At 46.7% G+C, this 16,917-nt stretch overlaps 1 protein-coding gene across 2 annotated transcripts in view; it reads left to right on the top strand.

Annotated features, from left to right (window-relative positions):
- The window catches only part of LOC119382975 (glutamate receptor 1), a 219,479-nt gene that overhangs the window by 101,091 nt on the left and 101,471 nt on the right, over positions 1 to 16,917 (top strand). The gene's annotated exons all lie outside the window — the stretch shown is intronic.

Raw genomic sequence — 16,917 nt, 5'->3', positions numbered from 1 at the left:
ACATATTTGCGAATAAATACTGTAATATCTCCAGAGGCTAATACGATAGCCATAGATTCCTCCTGAATTTCGCGCCTAGTATATGCAGTGGCAGCAGGTGAAGTCATTTATTGGAAAGTGTTCCTGTGCGTATAGGGGTTGTGCTAGCACAATAAACAAAAAGAAATAATGTTTTTTTTTTTGTACAGAATAGAAAGTGTCTTCGGCTGAAACTGCTCGCAAGAGCAGATTACGGCCGATTGTTCTGTCGTGCATATCGTGAGCGGAAGCGGTCTGTCAATGGCAAGCAGTTATTTCGAACGAAAACCTTTGTGAAGTCCTTTCCTGAAGCTTGATTAAGAATGAATCCTTGGCCTTCGGAATGGCAATGTATAATTATCACTCGTCAATAAAAATTGCACTTGTGCCTGCAAGAGCAGAGTTATCGAAATGGCGTGCACTCGGTGCATGATCACGGAGTATTCAGAATGTTCCCACTAATTACCATCCCCATCTTATCCAAGACCAAGACCTTTTGAGAGAGGTGAATTGGATCAGAATATCTTTGTCGTCTAGGGCCTAAGTCCTTCTCGATGAACATCATCGTCAGAGATATTTAAATTACGATAAAAAAAAAGTACGGCTTCAATGTCTTTTGCCACATTTTTCTTTCGATTTCCTTGCTCAACACAGTATGTAGCTGTTGTAGTATGGCGTTTACAAAAACTTGCAGAAACCTGCAGATTAGTAGTGATGCGTTGTCAGAATAAACCCTGCGCAAAACAATAAAAAAGAAACTTGATTGACTGCACAAGCTGAGTTTAGAAGTGTAGAGGAGTGTACGTCTTTCAATGTATAACGTTCATTCCTTGACCATCAGACAAGAAAAATCATGCATCGTATTCACCCAGCAACACTTTCGTGTCAAGCCTCTGAACAAAGAAACTACTAGGATGCAGAAGCTCGTATTAAATAATCACATCTCTAGAGTAAACGCCCACAGTGTCTCTAAGTTTTGAAGCTAGCTCAATATTCATTTGACAACTGTCCTGAAGCACCTTTATTACTACCGTATGTAGAGCGCGCTTCGCCTCCACCCCGAACGGGCGCAAACACAAGCGTCGATCGCGCTTATAGAAGCGATATCGATCGAGACAAGTTTAATGTAAAAGGAATAGAAAGCAGTTTGACTCACTTTATCGAGTTGAAACTTCAAGAGTCGAGAGACAAGATCACGTGGCACAATGAAGCAAGCTTTGTTTCAGACGCTTCCATTTCGCGCACTGTAATTTACGCTATTCTTCGACACGGTCGAACACGGCTGTCAAAACATCTTGCAAGCTCTGATGCCAAAGGCTAGTTACATGCTCACCCAGCCCCATTCAAATTATAGCTCACACTGTGAGACATTTACATTCTTCCGTTAAATGTATATTTTCCTATTTGGCTTGTTTCGCCTTCGCGCTTGAAGATCGCTCACGTCAACCTGACTACAGATACGACCCCGCAGAACGTAGCTATCCACTTTCTTCTTTGTTTTTTTTTCGCAATTTGCGAACTTTATTCTACGGTAACGACACTTCAGAAGTGACACGTTGATAACGACAGCGTGGAAGAGTATCCTTTCATCCCTGTGTCAAGACATACCCAGTCGCGCGTAATTCAGCGCCGAAAGTCTTTCTGTTAGTTTTTTTTTTTTTTCGATCCCGCAGTGCATAAAAGCAGTCGACACGTCCGCTAGCTGGCCCCCGAGGCGAATATGGCAGGATCGCAGCCCTCCACACACACACACACACGCACACACCACGCTTCTTCTATTCTCGCCGCTCGCACGCGGAGATCCCAATTTTCTTCGGTTCAGAGCGTGAGCACCGGGCTTTTATTTATTTATTCATTTTTGCGTATGTAGGGAAGGCCAAAACCACGTCGAAGAGCACAGTTGTCAGGGAATAAGAGAACAGCCGCCAACCAGATCCCGCAAGAACTTGTTCCCATGAACAATACAAAGCAAGAACGAAAACAAAGAAGGCAAAAATAAGAAGAATGAATCTCGCCCACTTCTTTGCTGCACCCGCTGCTCTGCTATGGGGGCCAACAGCATCTTCCCAGTGGTACATTTTTTTTTTTTTTTTTTTTTTTTGCCCCGTGCCTGCTCAATCGAGACCATGCGGCGGCTCTCGTTTGATTACGTGCCGTGGAATCTGAGACAGTGAAAATTTTCTCACCCTATTCGACCCTATTCTTTGTTTTTTTTTCTTCTTGGTGATGTTTCGTGCTTTGCACATTCTCGGCTGTTATTGCTAGGCCTTTGAGATGAGATCCTCTCTCTCTCACCGACTCGCTCACTGCTTTATAGTCTGCGGTGACCGCACCCACGCCTTGAAGAGCTTGGGTCGATAAGTAAGAGTGGTGTTTTCGCATGGCCATTCCTTCGATCAAGCCTCATAATGGAGGCAGCTTCTTCTAGGAGAGCCGTGTTCACGAAAGCGGCGTTAAAAGCCCTCGGCTGAGCGACGGCAATCGTCCGGCGTTTTCTTGGAACGCAGGCGCACCGAAAAAGAGAGCTGCCATTCATTTCGCCTTTTTTAGCGATTACTATCTTTGCTTCCAATCTTAGAATGACTGTTCTTACTTTCCCTGATTGACCGACGTACAACTACAGCGCAGCGGTAAGGGTCGTCATTAGGGCGAAACTATGCCTTGTCATTAATGGCATGCTGAATAAAAATACCGCACTCAAGCTTACTTACGTATGCCTTCACCTAATGGCACAAATCACCGCATCTTAGAGGGCGATGTAATGTACTTGGTAGCAAAGCGTGTAGTTAGGCTCTTAAGGAAAGCTGTCGGTGACCAATGTGCTTTAGCAAAGATTTTATATTATATACTATTTTTATAAGCATACCGTCTTTCGAATCACATTTGGGGGATAAAAGCTCGTAAATGAAGGAGATTACGTGTGTGCGCGTGTGCGTGCCTGCGTGCATCATATATCCAGCTAGTTATATCTACTGACCATCTGTCTATCGGCCAGTCAATCAGCCATGCAGCTCAGCTATAGCAAGCGTGGTCCATTATCTACTTCCACGATTCAGCACCGTGGTGATGTGATGCAGGTTCTTTCTTTTTCTGTTTTCGACAGCTCTTTTTACGACGTGAGCGTCGGAGAGCTTTGTCAGGGACGAAGCCGTTGGTTTAAACACACACAAAAAACTTTAATAAACCATTAGAGAGGAAAAGAAATCTACAAAACACTAAACACTGAACAAAAAGTTCACTACACACGGCAAAACTTTCTTAATCACAAACAAAGCACAAGTTCAAAGTTTTAAGTTAAGCGGTAAAGCAGAGTGGGGAAGAATATTAGTCTGGTCTCACCCACTAGCGGAGGCTTGGCTGGAGGACCGCAGAGTTGACGGGTCTGCCTGGTGTTGACGAGGGGACGGTCGATGCTCGGCGACGCATGGCGAAGCCAAGGAGGTTAAAAAAAATTGCTGGAGTGGCGATTATTGCGCAATAGTGAAGCCGTGCCCACCAAAAGATGGCGGCTGCGCCCGCCATCTTAGTAGGGGCACGATGTACCATCGGCGCTTGGCGAAGGAAGGCGAGCGTTTTTGACGCACGCCAGACAACTTTAATATGGCAATTTTTAGGGGTCAGATACTGCTACAAGTGTGTCTTCATGTCACTAGTTTTCTTAATAAAGCCTCAATGCCATGGCAAATTTAATTGGAGATCAATCGCCAATACTCCTCTCGACGGGTTACTTTTGTCGGCCACAACGATCTTTTATTTTATAATTAACGTAGTAGTTACAATAACATATCAAAGCCATTTGATCTCTTTGTAAGCACCAGCAGAAAATAGCATGTTTCCAAGCTCTTTGGTGGGCAAAAGCTGGCTTCACTTGCGCTGGCAAGCTGTTGCGAGAGCTTCCACTCCAGAATTTTTTTTCAAACCTCCTTGGGCGAAGCCAAGATTACCCGATGAGGCGGCTCGATGCAAGACTCGGGCCCGAAGCCCAACTGCCGTTGCTTTGCCTGCACCGGGATCAGCAGGCCTTGCTCTCGAACGGACGAACCGTAGAGGTTCGCCCTCCCTGGACGCCGCGGTCCGAAGGTCCCGGCCGGGTGAAGTCCTGAAGGCTCGGGTCCGTAACCCGACTGCCCGTCTTCAGCGCCCGGCTACCGCCTTGCTGTCCCGTTCGCCTCGAACTGCCAACTCTCAGTCTTCCAGGCTTTCCTCGACCTCAGGCACACTTGTTTCCTTTTGATTGGCGCTGAGGAACTGCGTGGTGATCATCTATTGGCTTCGGGTAGCTCCGTGTATTTACCGCATTGGATCATGTTTACTTTTTATTTTCCTTCTTGCGCTCTCACGCGCCACGGTCCTCGACGTCGTCGTTTTTGTATGGGGAATCCCGCACGTGTCCTCAGTCTTCTTTTCACGTCGCGCACTTTTTAAAACGTACACCTAACGCGCACCACTGTCATCACATTGGCCCCTTTTCGAGAAGTTTTTCCGTTCGAAAAACTGTTGCTCGGTGCGCGAAACACATAAGCTACCACCTCTAAGCACTCTAAGCACCACAGACTGTTTGTTCTTTGGCACGTCTCACGTCGAAACAATGAGGAGCACAACACGTAGCACTAAACGACCAACGATAGCACACTGGCACCAACCCTAACGAAAAAATGGTGCAATGACAGTAGTATAACATCAATAGAACTCTATAACACAGACATAATCTTACAACAGGAACATACGGGGATAGTCACTGCAATCTACTCATATAGTCGGCCCCGACGTTCTCAGATCCCTTAATATGTTCTATGCGAAAGGTGTATTCCTGCAGGGCTAAACTCCATCGCAGTACTCTGCTGTTGAGCTGCTTCGCCCGAGATAAGTATTGCAGTGGTTGGTGATCTGTTTGAACTGTGAAAGATGTTCCATATAAAAATATGTGGAACTTCTCCACAGCCCAAACTAACGCGAGGCACTCCCGCTCGATGGCCGAGTAGTTCTGTTCTCGGGGAAGTAGTTGACGACTGGCGTATGATACTGGGTGCAAAACACCATCGTGTTCTTGCATAAGGACTGCACCGATGCAAGAGTCGGAAGCGTCACTGCGGAGTATAAATCCACGTTTGAGATCCGGAGCTTTTAAAATGGGTCCAGACGCCATGGCGTGTTTAAGTGTTTCGAACGCTTCCTCTCGTTGGCTGTTCCGACAGATCTTGTTGTTCTCCCTTTTCTTTGTCATTTCTGTCAGAGGCTGAGCCTTCTCTGCGTAGTGAGGTATTAGATCGCGATAATATCCTGTCAAGCCGAGAAAAGAGCGCAGTTGTTTCTTCGTAGCGGGTCGTGGGGCCTTTGCAATCTTTGCAATTGTATCCTCTACCGGTTGAATTGTTCCATCTCCCAGTCGATGACCCAGGAAAACTATCGACGTCATTCCGACCTCCGACTTCTGGGGCTTGATTGTTAGTCCAGCATCTCGGATCCTATTCAACAGGCTATGTAAGGTTTGGATATGTTCCTCCCAAGTTGTCGTAGCAACGAGAACATCATCGATGTAATGAACGACGTTCGGCATGCCCTGAAGGAGACGTCTCATTAGCCGAGTAAACACTGCAGACGCTGTTTTGATACCGAACGGCATATAGAGGAAGTGGTAATGTCCGGATTGAGTGGAGAATGCAGTTTTTAGCCGTGACTCTTTGTCCATGGGCACCTGCCAATAGCCTTTAGTAAGGTCAAACTTGGAAAACAATTTTCTGGTGCCGATCTCAGTAAACAATATATCCGTTTTTGGAATGGGTTCTCCGTCAGAGACTAACACATCATTAATGCGACGAAAGTCAATGCAGGCACGATAACTCTTATCTGGCTTCTTCACCAACACCAGTGGCGAGTTGTATGGCGAGTCAGACTTTTCAATCACCCCGAGCCGCAGCATTTCTTCTACTTCTTTCTCGACTATCTCTTTCATTGCGAAAGGTAGCGGATATTGCTGAGTGTTGATGGGATCAGACGTTGTCAGTTGGAGACGGCACTCTAACAAGTTTGTCTTTCCAGGCACTTCGGAAAAAAACGTCTTTGTGGGTGGCTAGGAGCTCATGAACTTCTTCTCGTTGACTTTCCCGAAGGTTATGACCAAGCTTGATTGCTTCGGTACCCAAGCCCTCTGTAGATTTGAAAGTAGGCACACGTGTGTCCGTCTCCTCCTCCTCCACTATAATGAAAGATGCTGACTGAGGGAATATTTGTTGAGGACGCTCTTCGTAGCGTTTTAGCATATTAATATGAAACAGCTTAGTCGTATGTCCCATGTCCAGCCAGTAGTCGAAGTTACCTTTCTTTCCTGCGACCATGAAGGGCCCCTTCCAATGTATTAGCAGTTTGTTTTCCGTCGTGGGAAGTAGTATAAGGGCGCGGTCTCCAACCTTTAGCCGACGTATTCGACTTCCCCGGTCTTAGTATATTTTTTTTTTAGTTACTTTAGCTCGTGACAGGTTCTCTTGCGCCAACTGTAATGTTTTTTTTTTTCAGTCCATCTCTGAGATCTAAGACATACCCATATGTTGTCTTTACCTCTTCGCTTTGGTGATCTCCGGTCCATAACTCCTTCAGCAGACTAAGAGGACCCCGAACATGTCTACCGTAGATCAGCTCGAAAGGCGAAAATCCCAGACTGGCTTGCGGGACTTCCCGATACGCAAACAAGAGGGGTGCTAATAACCGGTCCCATGACTTAGGTTCCTCTTGGCACAATTTACGTAACATTTGCTTCACTGTGCCATTAAACCGTTCCACTAACCCATTACATATGGGGTGATAGGGAGTGGAGCTGAGATGCTTGATCGCCAACAAGTCATTGACTTCTCTCATTAGCTCTGATGTGAAGCATGATGCTTGATCGCACGGTACTTCACGTGGGAACCCAATTCTAGAAAACATCTCTATCAATCCCTCGGCTACTGTGGCCGAATCGATGGATGGCAGGGCAATCGCATCGGGATATCTAGTGGCGAAGTCCACTAATGTCAATATATAGCGGTTACCCATATGTGATATTGGCTTTAAGGGACCGATGACATCCACTGCCCCTCTTTCGAATGGCGTGTCTATCAACGGCATGCGACCGAGAGGTGCCTTGCCCACTTTGCTCTTGGGATATGTACGCTGGCATGTGTCGCAAGAGCGCACGTATCTTCTCACTGCCTCTTGGACTCCCGGCCAATAAAAGGATTGTAGAACACGATCAATTGTTCTCTTTATTCCTTGGTGCTCCGACATCAAGGTTTCGTGCGCCAAAGTAAGCACTTGTCCACGCAGTCTTTGTGGCACTACTACTTGTTGGATCATTTTACCAGAAGGTAGCCGGTAATAGCGGTATAGCACCCCCTTTTCTATTTGGAACGAGTAGGACTCTGATCTTCCTTGTAGTACTTGACCTACTTTGTTCCTGCAAGAATCTAAGGTCTTGTCCACCTTTTGGGCGGCGCCAATATCCTTTCTGGTCATTTTGAAGGCGCATACATCGCTCTTGGAAGAGGCCGGTCGTTGCTCTCTGCTTTTTACACTGACAACCAAGGATTCCGGAAAACCACCTTCTCCCTCAGTTTCTTTTCCACTTGCGATACATTTGGAGTTGCGTCTCCCCACACTTCTTTCTTCCCACTTCTTATCGGGGTCATGGACTTCTCGTGAACCTGGTACGTTTCCGACGATAATGTTATACAGAGGTTTTATCATGCATTTGACGATAGATGTACCAGAAAAATAAGGCGAATGAATCTCCACCTCTGCCTCAGGAACGGTGATGCTGCTGCCATCGGCTAAGAACAGCGCAGCGATAGTACCCGTCAGAGCTTCATCGGGTACCAAAGAACGACGCACCACCAGCGTATTGCTACCCGTATCTCGCAATACTGAGACAGTCTGGCCGAAGATTCTACACTGTAACACGGGCATGAGGTGGGTTGCGAACTTCGGGTGAATTTTCACCGCGCCAGCCATGTCCTCTTGCTTATCCAGCGTATGGTTATGTTCTCTTGCGGACTCTTCTGGCGACAAAAGGCATGAGGTCTTGTTGGCTGGTCCGCTCTTTGAGCAGGTCTTGTTATCATGCCCTGTCTTGTGGCAATATCCGCAAAAAGGTTGCTTGAGGTTCGATCGGCATTCCGACGCCCTGTGACCCATCCTGCCACATACAAAACAGTGCACTGAACCTCTCTCAGATGAACCTCCCATTTTTTCTGTGTTCTTGCTCTCCGTTTTTTTCACGGAGTAGTAGCAAGTTGGGTTGTCTCTGAGCTTCCAAAAAATTGTCGGAGGCCTCTGCCAGGTCCTCCAACTTGCTGTAGCTCTTTTCACGCAAGAATAGCGCCAACCGTTGATGACAGTTGCTTAAGAACTGTTCCGTAACTATTAAGTTACGAAGAGCCGAATACTCCTTCTCGGTCTTGGACATTTAGACCCAACGATCAAAAAAACTCAGTAGCCTAGTTGCGTACTGCTTGCCCGTTTCACCGTCCTGTGGCTTGCTTTGTCGGAACTTTTCCCGGTAGCCTTCTGCCGTAAAACGGAAACGTTGAAGCAACGCCAACTTGGCTTTATTGTAGTCGAGGGAATCCTCTGGTGACAGCCTTCCAAACACCTTTAAGGCTTCTCCGCTCAAGCATAAACTTAGAGCCGTGGCCCATTTGTCTCTAGGCCATTCTTGACCGGTGGCGACCCTCTCGAACCTCTTTAAGTAGGCGTCCAAGTCGTCCCGGCTTTCATTAAATCCCGGTATAAAATTGGGAGGATTCACAATGCATGTAACACTCGATCCCTGTGCTTGGTCACCCGTTCTTGTCTCTACACGATTACCCTCAGCTTCGGCGACTTTGAGACGCAATAGCAAGTTCTGGTTCTCCATTTCCAGCTGCTCCTTCTTGGCACGTGTCTCCAGTTCGAGTTGCTCCTTCTTAGCTTCGCGTTCCGCAGCCCGTTCCTCTCGCGCTTGTGCCTCCTTCTCATCGTACCAAGCTTTGAACTCCGCCCCTTCAATCCCCATACGTTCCGCCAACGCCATTAGCTCCCGCATGTTCGTCATGATTTAAACCGCGTCCGAAACCCAAAATGAAAAACAAACGGCTTCGTCCTGTCGCTGCGGACGCCAATTTGTGATGCAGGTTCTTTCTTTTTCTGTTTTCGACAGCTCTTTTTACGACGTGAGCGTCGGAGAGCTTTGTCAGGGACGAAGCCGTTGGTTTAAACACACACAAAAAACTTTAATAAACCGTTAGAGAGGAAAAGAAATCTACAAAACACTAAACACTGAACAAGAAGTTCACTACACACGACAAAACTTTCTTAATCACAAACAAAGCACAAGTTCAAAGTTTTAAGTTAAGCGGTAAAGTTCCGGCGCGGTTGAACAGCAGAGTGGGGAAGAATATTAGTCTGGTCTCACCCACTAGCGGAGGCTTGGCTGGAGGACCGTAGAGTTGACGGGTCTGCCTGGTGTTGACGAGGGGACGGTCGATGCTCGGCGATGCATGGCGAAGCCAAGATTACCCGATGAGGCGGCTCGATGCAAGACTCGGGCCCGAAGCCCAACTGCCGTTGCTTTGCCTGCACCGGGATCAGCAGGCCTTGCTCTCGAACGGACGAACCGTTGAGGTTCGCCCTCCCTGGACGCCGCGGTCCGAAGGTCCCGGCCGGGTGAAGTCCTGAAGGCTCGGGTCCGTAACCCGACTGCCCGTCTTCAGCGCCCGGCTACCGCCTTGCTGTCCCGTTCGCCTCGAACTGCCAACTCTCAGTCTTCCAGGCTTTCCTCGACCTCAGGCACACTTGTTTCCTTTTGATTGGCGCTGAGGAACTGCGTGGTGATCATCTATTGGCTTCAGGTAGCTCCGTGTATTTACCGCATTGGATCTTGTTTACTTTTTATTTTCCTTCTTGCGCTCTCACGCGCCACGGTCCTCGACGTCGTCGTTTTTGTATGGGGAATCCCGCACGTGTCCACAGTCTTCTTTTCACGTCGCACACTTTTTAAAACATACACCTAACGCGCACCACTGTCATCACAGGTGAGTAGTTCGCGCAGGCGCTACTTCACCTAACTTTTCAGGTCTTTTTGAGCTGTCGCAGCGATCCAACCGCGCCTGCGCGAGCTCTGGAGGTTGTCTGGCGCGTTAGTCATGCTTGACTTAAGCGCCCAGTTCTATTACCGTCATGGAGTCGAGGAACACGGCGCCTATTTGTTTATAACGCGCAACAATCATAAGTATGAACAAGCGATGTATAAAGTCCACCCATTGCGCAGATCGATGCCCAGTAGTAAACCCCTAAATCGAACGAATGACGCGCTTCAAGACAGCATTCGGTTTTTGCAGACTGGCAGCGCGCATCTGATACCTAAGTTCCAACTGGCCACATCTATATTGTTCATATTAGAGTGTAACCAAAACTTAAAGGAAATAAATGAAGTAAATGTAGTGAAACAGGAAATATCGCAAGGTCGCAAGAGCAGTAACTAGTTAAGTAAAAAGCGAAGCCTAAGCGAAGAAACAAGACAAACACTGGATAAGTGTAAGTAACCAGAACGTGGAACTAACACATTACGCGCACACGGACAGGAAAAGAAAAGGCATCCCAAATGACCCTAATTATGTATAAACGCAACAAGACCGACCAGGTGGGCCCGACATTCGTGCCTCCCCATCACTAAGAGCGTCACCAAATAAGAGGGACAGAACAGGGACCAGAAGGTCAGAGAGGTGTTCCGAGTACACGTGGCTTCTTTTGCCGAGGTCTCCGTTGCGCGCTATCACAAGGCATCCACCATTAGGGCGAGAAGAAAGGAAGCGACCAGCGAACCGGAATGAAAGCGCATCGCCAGTGCTCTCTCTCTCTCTTTCCTGCCGCGGAACCAGGGTCAGCTTTCCTCGGTCCTAATCTCTGAGGTATCGCAGTGGCTGCTGCGGCAGACCCCTCTTGCTGGGCTACGGGCTCGCTGGCCGTGTCTTGCCGCCGCTTTCATTAACAAGGTGGCGGTGTCGGAGCAAGCCACTCGTAGGAGTGCCGACGTCGACTACGGTGTCCTCTCGCGGAGCTTTTTCAGCGCATACCGCGCATCCCTTACTCCTCCCCCATTCCTCCAACTCTCCTTCCTGGTGCCATTTCCTGCCAGCAGCCGTAGAAGCCTGAGACCGTGTGGAAAAGCTTCCTTGCGTCATAGGTTGCTATAGGGTAATATTAGGCACCGTTACGCGTTACATCTCTACACACTGCACGTATGTTTTTTACAACACTCCTTTCTTTTGTTTCTTTTGTGCATGTTACCTCGAAGGTTTGCAGTGAGCGTATCGCACGGTGAGTATCAATAGAAACCACGCTCATATCGCCAGTTGGCGGTATGAGCGATTGATCGTAGTCGCGCGTCAGAATAATGTCGTGTTTTAAAACTAAACAATCAAAATCAGCGTCGCTTACGACTAAAACTGAGTGGTGGTAAAGACGAAGAAATGACATTTCACGAAGTTCGTGCACTCTCTGGGCATTTTCTGGAAGCGTCAGAAAAAAAAAACATGTCTGCTAATGATTAGAGTCTCATTTCTACTCGCAAACCTCATTTTTCATAACGTTGTGCTGCTTAAGGTATTACGCATTAATCGATTGGTAGATTCCTTCATTCACCGATTGACTGAAGTTCGTAGCTACATTTGGAGTTGAACAAATTTCGTAAACAGACACCTAACTAGATCAATGTTTTTTTTTTTAAAGAAAGAACCTTCCCAAGCATTAAAAAAACGCTTTAGTTGGAATCCATGTGAAGCGAAAAGTTTTTCAATGGTTTACTTAAATCACAGTGTACTAAACACCACGCACGCAAACATGTTTATCGTCATCACGAGCAGCATTTATTCCCGTGCAATCTTTAAGTTGATGCATTAAACCTAGCAGACCTAACGAATGTGCTCTTTGAAGATGTCACAAGAACAAATATCTTAGATCTGTGCAGGGCAGTCAAGGCAACGTATCGCGTTAGTCATCAAGGAAAAAGAACCAAGAGAAAAAGCTTCGCCACTGCATGCTTTAATCCTCCACTGAATACCAGTAGCTTTAAAGGATCACGTACGGATTAGAGGTGCACACGCTACAACGATATGGTGAACTTATTCTGTTTATCGTCTAATACTGCCTAAAGTTATGCGTATTCCTCCGAGTACGTTGCACCAATTTGGTTATACAAAATACAAAGATTGTCTTTTTTTCTTCTTAAGTTAAACGCAAGCGTTAAATCGGTCAGTTTTCCGCATGAGTTACCTTAACATCGTGATCCCAGAGCAAAAGTGTCGACAGCTTTCCGAACAATAACCAAAGAGTGACGCCAACAGGCAGAAAAAAAGTGTTCCACACTCGCCACCATGGCTGCGATCGGCGCTGACTAACTCTCCTAGGTTTAAATTCACATATATACCACAAAAAAATGGACGGGAGGGTGACCGCCGCCGTAGCTCAGTGGTAGAGCATCGGATGCGTTATTCGGAGGTCGCAGGTTCGGTTCCTGCCGGCGGCAAGTTATCCTTTCGTCCACTTTACTTTCTTGACACTTAGATATCCTAATTACTACAAATGACATCCCCTATACTTTCCTTGGCATTGCTGTGTGTTAGTTCTCATTAATGTTGTGTTTAACAAAGAAAAACGAGCCCTTAAAAAGTAATCTTTCCTTCAAAGGGTTTAAGGTAATTTAGACGCATAAAGCATAACCTAGTCTTCAACTATATAGTTGGGAAAGAGACAAACGCACCAGCGATGTGATGGGCGTAAAGCGCCGCAAAACAAAAATTAACGAAATTCCGTACATTGAATATCGCCACGTGTCCTCGCTTTAACTTCGGACCTTACAATGACGCATTAAACTGCGCATAGAAAAACTTTTCTTTTTCATCGTGTAATATCAAGTTTCCGCGTTCAATATTGTATTTGTCTTACGGCGCACCTGAGCGCTGAAAAGTCCCGCTCTTGACTTCATTCCTCAGTTCGTGTCCAAGAACAAGAACTTCTTTGGAACTCGCGTTTAGAAGAAACTAAAACCATTAGCCCCGGAATGCACACATCGTGGAAACGCTTAATTGAAACAACTTTAATTACGCGCCACGGATGAAGTGTTCCGAGCGTCAGTAGCAGCGTTTTTGATGCTGCTCCTCTTTTTTTTCTCACGTTATTATAAGTCGTTTACAAGATTAATGTTAAAAGGCGCACTGAAAGAAGGAGCTATTCCGTTGCCCACGTGGGGGCGCACGTCTCGCTTCATTTAGCAAAGCTTCCGCCGTTGAGGCTAATGCTACCCACTGCGTTTTTCGCGTTTCTTTTTGCTCGCGCACTAATTCTCTTCTAAACTAAAGACGTCCAAAGTCTTCAGCATATTGAAGCAGGTCAACTCGAGATAATGCGTAAGGTGAATTTACTTTCGAAAATCTTAAGTGGCGTGCGTTTAATGCAGCAAAAAAAATAATAATAGTAACTTTGAGTTTGGTTGAGAAAGAATTTTTCTCAGCTATTCCACCTGAGTGAGCGGCCGAACTCTTGCTGCTATTTTTTTAATGCACGAACATGACATGTTTTACTTAGTTTTTATTTTTTTCTGCTTCAGAAAGAAAAAGGAACAGAGCACACTTGAAGCGGTTGCATGGTCGAATAAAAATGCACGAAAACAGGGCAAACTCTTCAAAATATAATTCAGTGCGGTAGCGTTCCCATGTTCGCAGTCGACTTTATTCGCAGTCGACTGCGAATAAAAAATAAAAAGAACATAGCTTTCGCCTTCGAGCCGTCTCACGCAAATGCGTTTGGGACCGCGTGAGTTTTAGGATCATAACGTATCGTAACTCTTTTCTTGGTTTACTGATAGCAGTGCGTCCCCTTTGTCTTGCGAACCATCAACTCCAGAGGTGCGGCGCATGCAGCTAAATCAAACACATTACAGCTCAATCTTTGCATATGCCATACGCTAAGACTGGTCCCGCATTGATGTATCGTAGCATTTCCTCGGTGGCTGCTTGTGGACGTTCAGCCGTCGCTAAGTATAGTAACAACGCTTTATGTTGTTTGTGCGGAAAATTCCGTGCGCGTACATGCATAATTGTATAAGCGATGAAACACCAGTTTCGTATTTAATCAACGATTACTTGTAATGTGCCGATGTGAATGTAACGTATTGCATTGCGAGATATACCTTTCCGTTTGAGAATTTTGAGCTTGCCAACTGTGTTTAGCCGCTATGACATTTAAAAGGAAAGTTCCATCTCATATTGCGCATGACTGTACGTACGAGAACCGGGATCCGCAAGCCTCCCCTCGCTAAAACAAGGAATTGAAAGAAAATGAAAACGTTTTTTTTATCTCCTTTCATCCGCGAATGATAGGAAAGTGCCGCAGCCGCGGGCTGCAGAGCGCACGCTCGACTGGGTACGAACGCCGCGACTACATTCTAAATTTTTAAAATGCGTAACATTCTTTTATGTATCTTCGTGGCAATTATACGTTTTTTTTTTATTTCTCTGATGTTGCGAAAAAAAAAAGAAAAATAGGAAGGCACGTAATTTTGCGCGACATTCATTTTCTTAATTGTGCGTTTCCTACGACCGCACTTTCCTCCGTCATTGAAAAATACGCACCACGGTGCAGCGAGAAAAAAACACCACCAAAGGCATCGCGAAAGTTAAAGAGTAAATAAAAAGAAAAATGATAAACTAAAAGATTGAAGGCGGATTGCATGCAGCGCTGCTATACAAACGGTTTCCTACGCTGCAGGCCCGAGGAAATCGTTCCGACAAATGCGACAACCGCGAGCCCATTAGTCGCTGCAGCGCGCCTCCCCGCTGAGCGAGGCCTACATACGCGCTGGAATGGGAATAGTAAAGGTGTGCGGCTCGCTACAGCGCATGCTGGCCTAAAAAGCTGCGCGAGAGCAAAGGCGAGCGCGGCGCTCGCTCGAGCCTATTCTTGCCCGAGTAAATGTGGCTGGCCGTGCGCGCCCTAATTGGAATGCACGGCATTGGTTAAAGCTCGCCGCGCACGGAGGGTCAAAGGCGATCTGCGCAATCAGAAAAGGCACGTTCGTATGCGAGCACCTCTCGGTCGTCGCTTTCGGTTCGAGGAAACGGCGCGCGCGCGCGTGGTGGTGTAACCGCTAGCGCTACCACATTTCCGATCGTGGACGGTCGTATAGCGCGAGAATTGGCCCGTTAGTATTAGAACGTCTGCGGCCATTTACGAGAAGGAAGAGGGGGTGAGGAGGTGGAGAAATAATTGCGCAGGTTGGTGCAGGTGAACATAAACCCGTAGGTTCGCGCAAATTTGCTACGAGAAAGCTCTCAGTCTGAACGCCGCTCATCAACTTGTACTATAAAGCGAAGTGTCTCGGTGGTACAGCGGTTACAGTGCTCGGCTTCTGACCGGAAAGACGCGGGTTCGATTCCGGCCGCGGCGGTCGCATTTGGATGGGGGCGAAATGCTAGAGGCCCGTGTACTGTGCGATGTCAGTGCACGTTAAAGAACAATCAGGTAGTCGAAATATCTGGAGCCCTCCACTACGGCGTGCCTCATAATCGTATCGTGGTTTTGGCACGTAAAACCCCAGGTATTATTATTAACGTGTACACACAGCGCGAACTCAAAATTTTACCCCGGGGAAAGCTGCGATACAGAACTCCGCGTTTCACCGTCGTGTGCGCACGGTTACGCTTTTAGCAATTCTGAGCAGGGTGATTCTCATCAGAACGGAAAAATAGCAAGGGCTCGGTCTGTAATCTACCCCTGCATTGTAGGCAGCGTTGTCGAACACTCCGGTTCAGAAGTAGGGTGGTGGTGTTGCCAAGCTAACCCCGCCAAGACCTGGCCGGCAAATTGCTCCGCCTGAACTTCTCTTTCTATGTAGCTTACTTTTTCCTATGTATCACTCATATGTATCGATTATTGTGAATGAATGAATGAATGAATGAATGAATGAATGAATGAATGAATGAATGAATGAATGAATGAATGAATGAATGAATGAATGAATATTTATTTGATATTGAGTACAAGTTCAAGAAAGGTACAGTAGCAAAAGGCGAGCAACGCCTGACAGGGGCCCCTGTAACCTCAACATATTAGAACATCATGTTACATGTTATAATGATAGTTCATTAACAGTGAACAAAATGTGCAAAGTCGTTATGCATTTGACATGCAGTACATTAGGCCCACAGGACTTAAACGGCATTAATTCGACATAGTCAGTGTGCTACTATTGATTCTTAATAAATAGATGACGAAATAAGGGAGGGAAAAATGCTGATGGGTAGCAAACAACTAAACAGAAAGGATGCAAAACAAAATCTCGGCAGATCCCACGTACCGTGGGAGTCGATGTTATGCGAAGCATGTGGCGAGTAGGTGACTGTGGCGTAACTTTTTTTACTGAGCGACACGTTACAAAATGACGCTGAAGATTTGTATATATTTTACACGCACACGTTGAAGAGCCGCATATGAGTTATATAACCAGTTGTTTACGGTTGGGTTACCAAAACCAGAAGCGGTAAGCTGATATGTAGTGCTTATACGTGTCCCGAAAACGCACGCACGTTTCACGAACCCGTGTGCATGTGTGCAAGAAGTTCTTGACAGTTCTTGAACAAGGGCATCATCACCATGATCAGTGAGCACCAGCAGCTGGTCATGACTTGTTATAGGATCCGGTCGTGATCGTGGTGACGAGGGGTCCATGTGTAGTGAAGTATATGGCATAGTAGAGCTGTTGGAATTCGTGGATGCCTCGGTCATTTCATCGACAAATTATCTGTCGACAGAGCCGGTGACATGTCCGAACCTGAAGCCACCCTTCGTGTTGGTGAGCTATGGGCCGTCGAGGCTGGTAGGCCTGGATAGTGC

Source organism: Rhipicephalus sanguineus, chromosome 2 (genome assembly GCF_013339695.2).
Source record: "Rhipicephalus sanguineus isolate Rsan-2018 chromosome 2, BIME_Rsan_1.4, whole genome shotgun sequence".
Classification (NCBI taxonomy): domain Eukaryota; kingdom Metazoa; phylum Arthropoda; class Arachnida; order Ixodida; family Ixodidae; genus Rhipicephalus; species Rhipicephalus sanguineus.
This window is presented reverse-complemented; position numbering and strand designations above follow the sequence as displayed.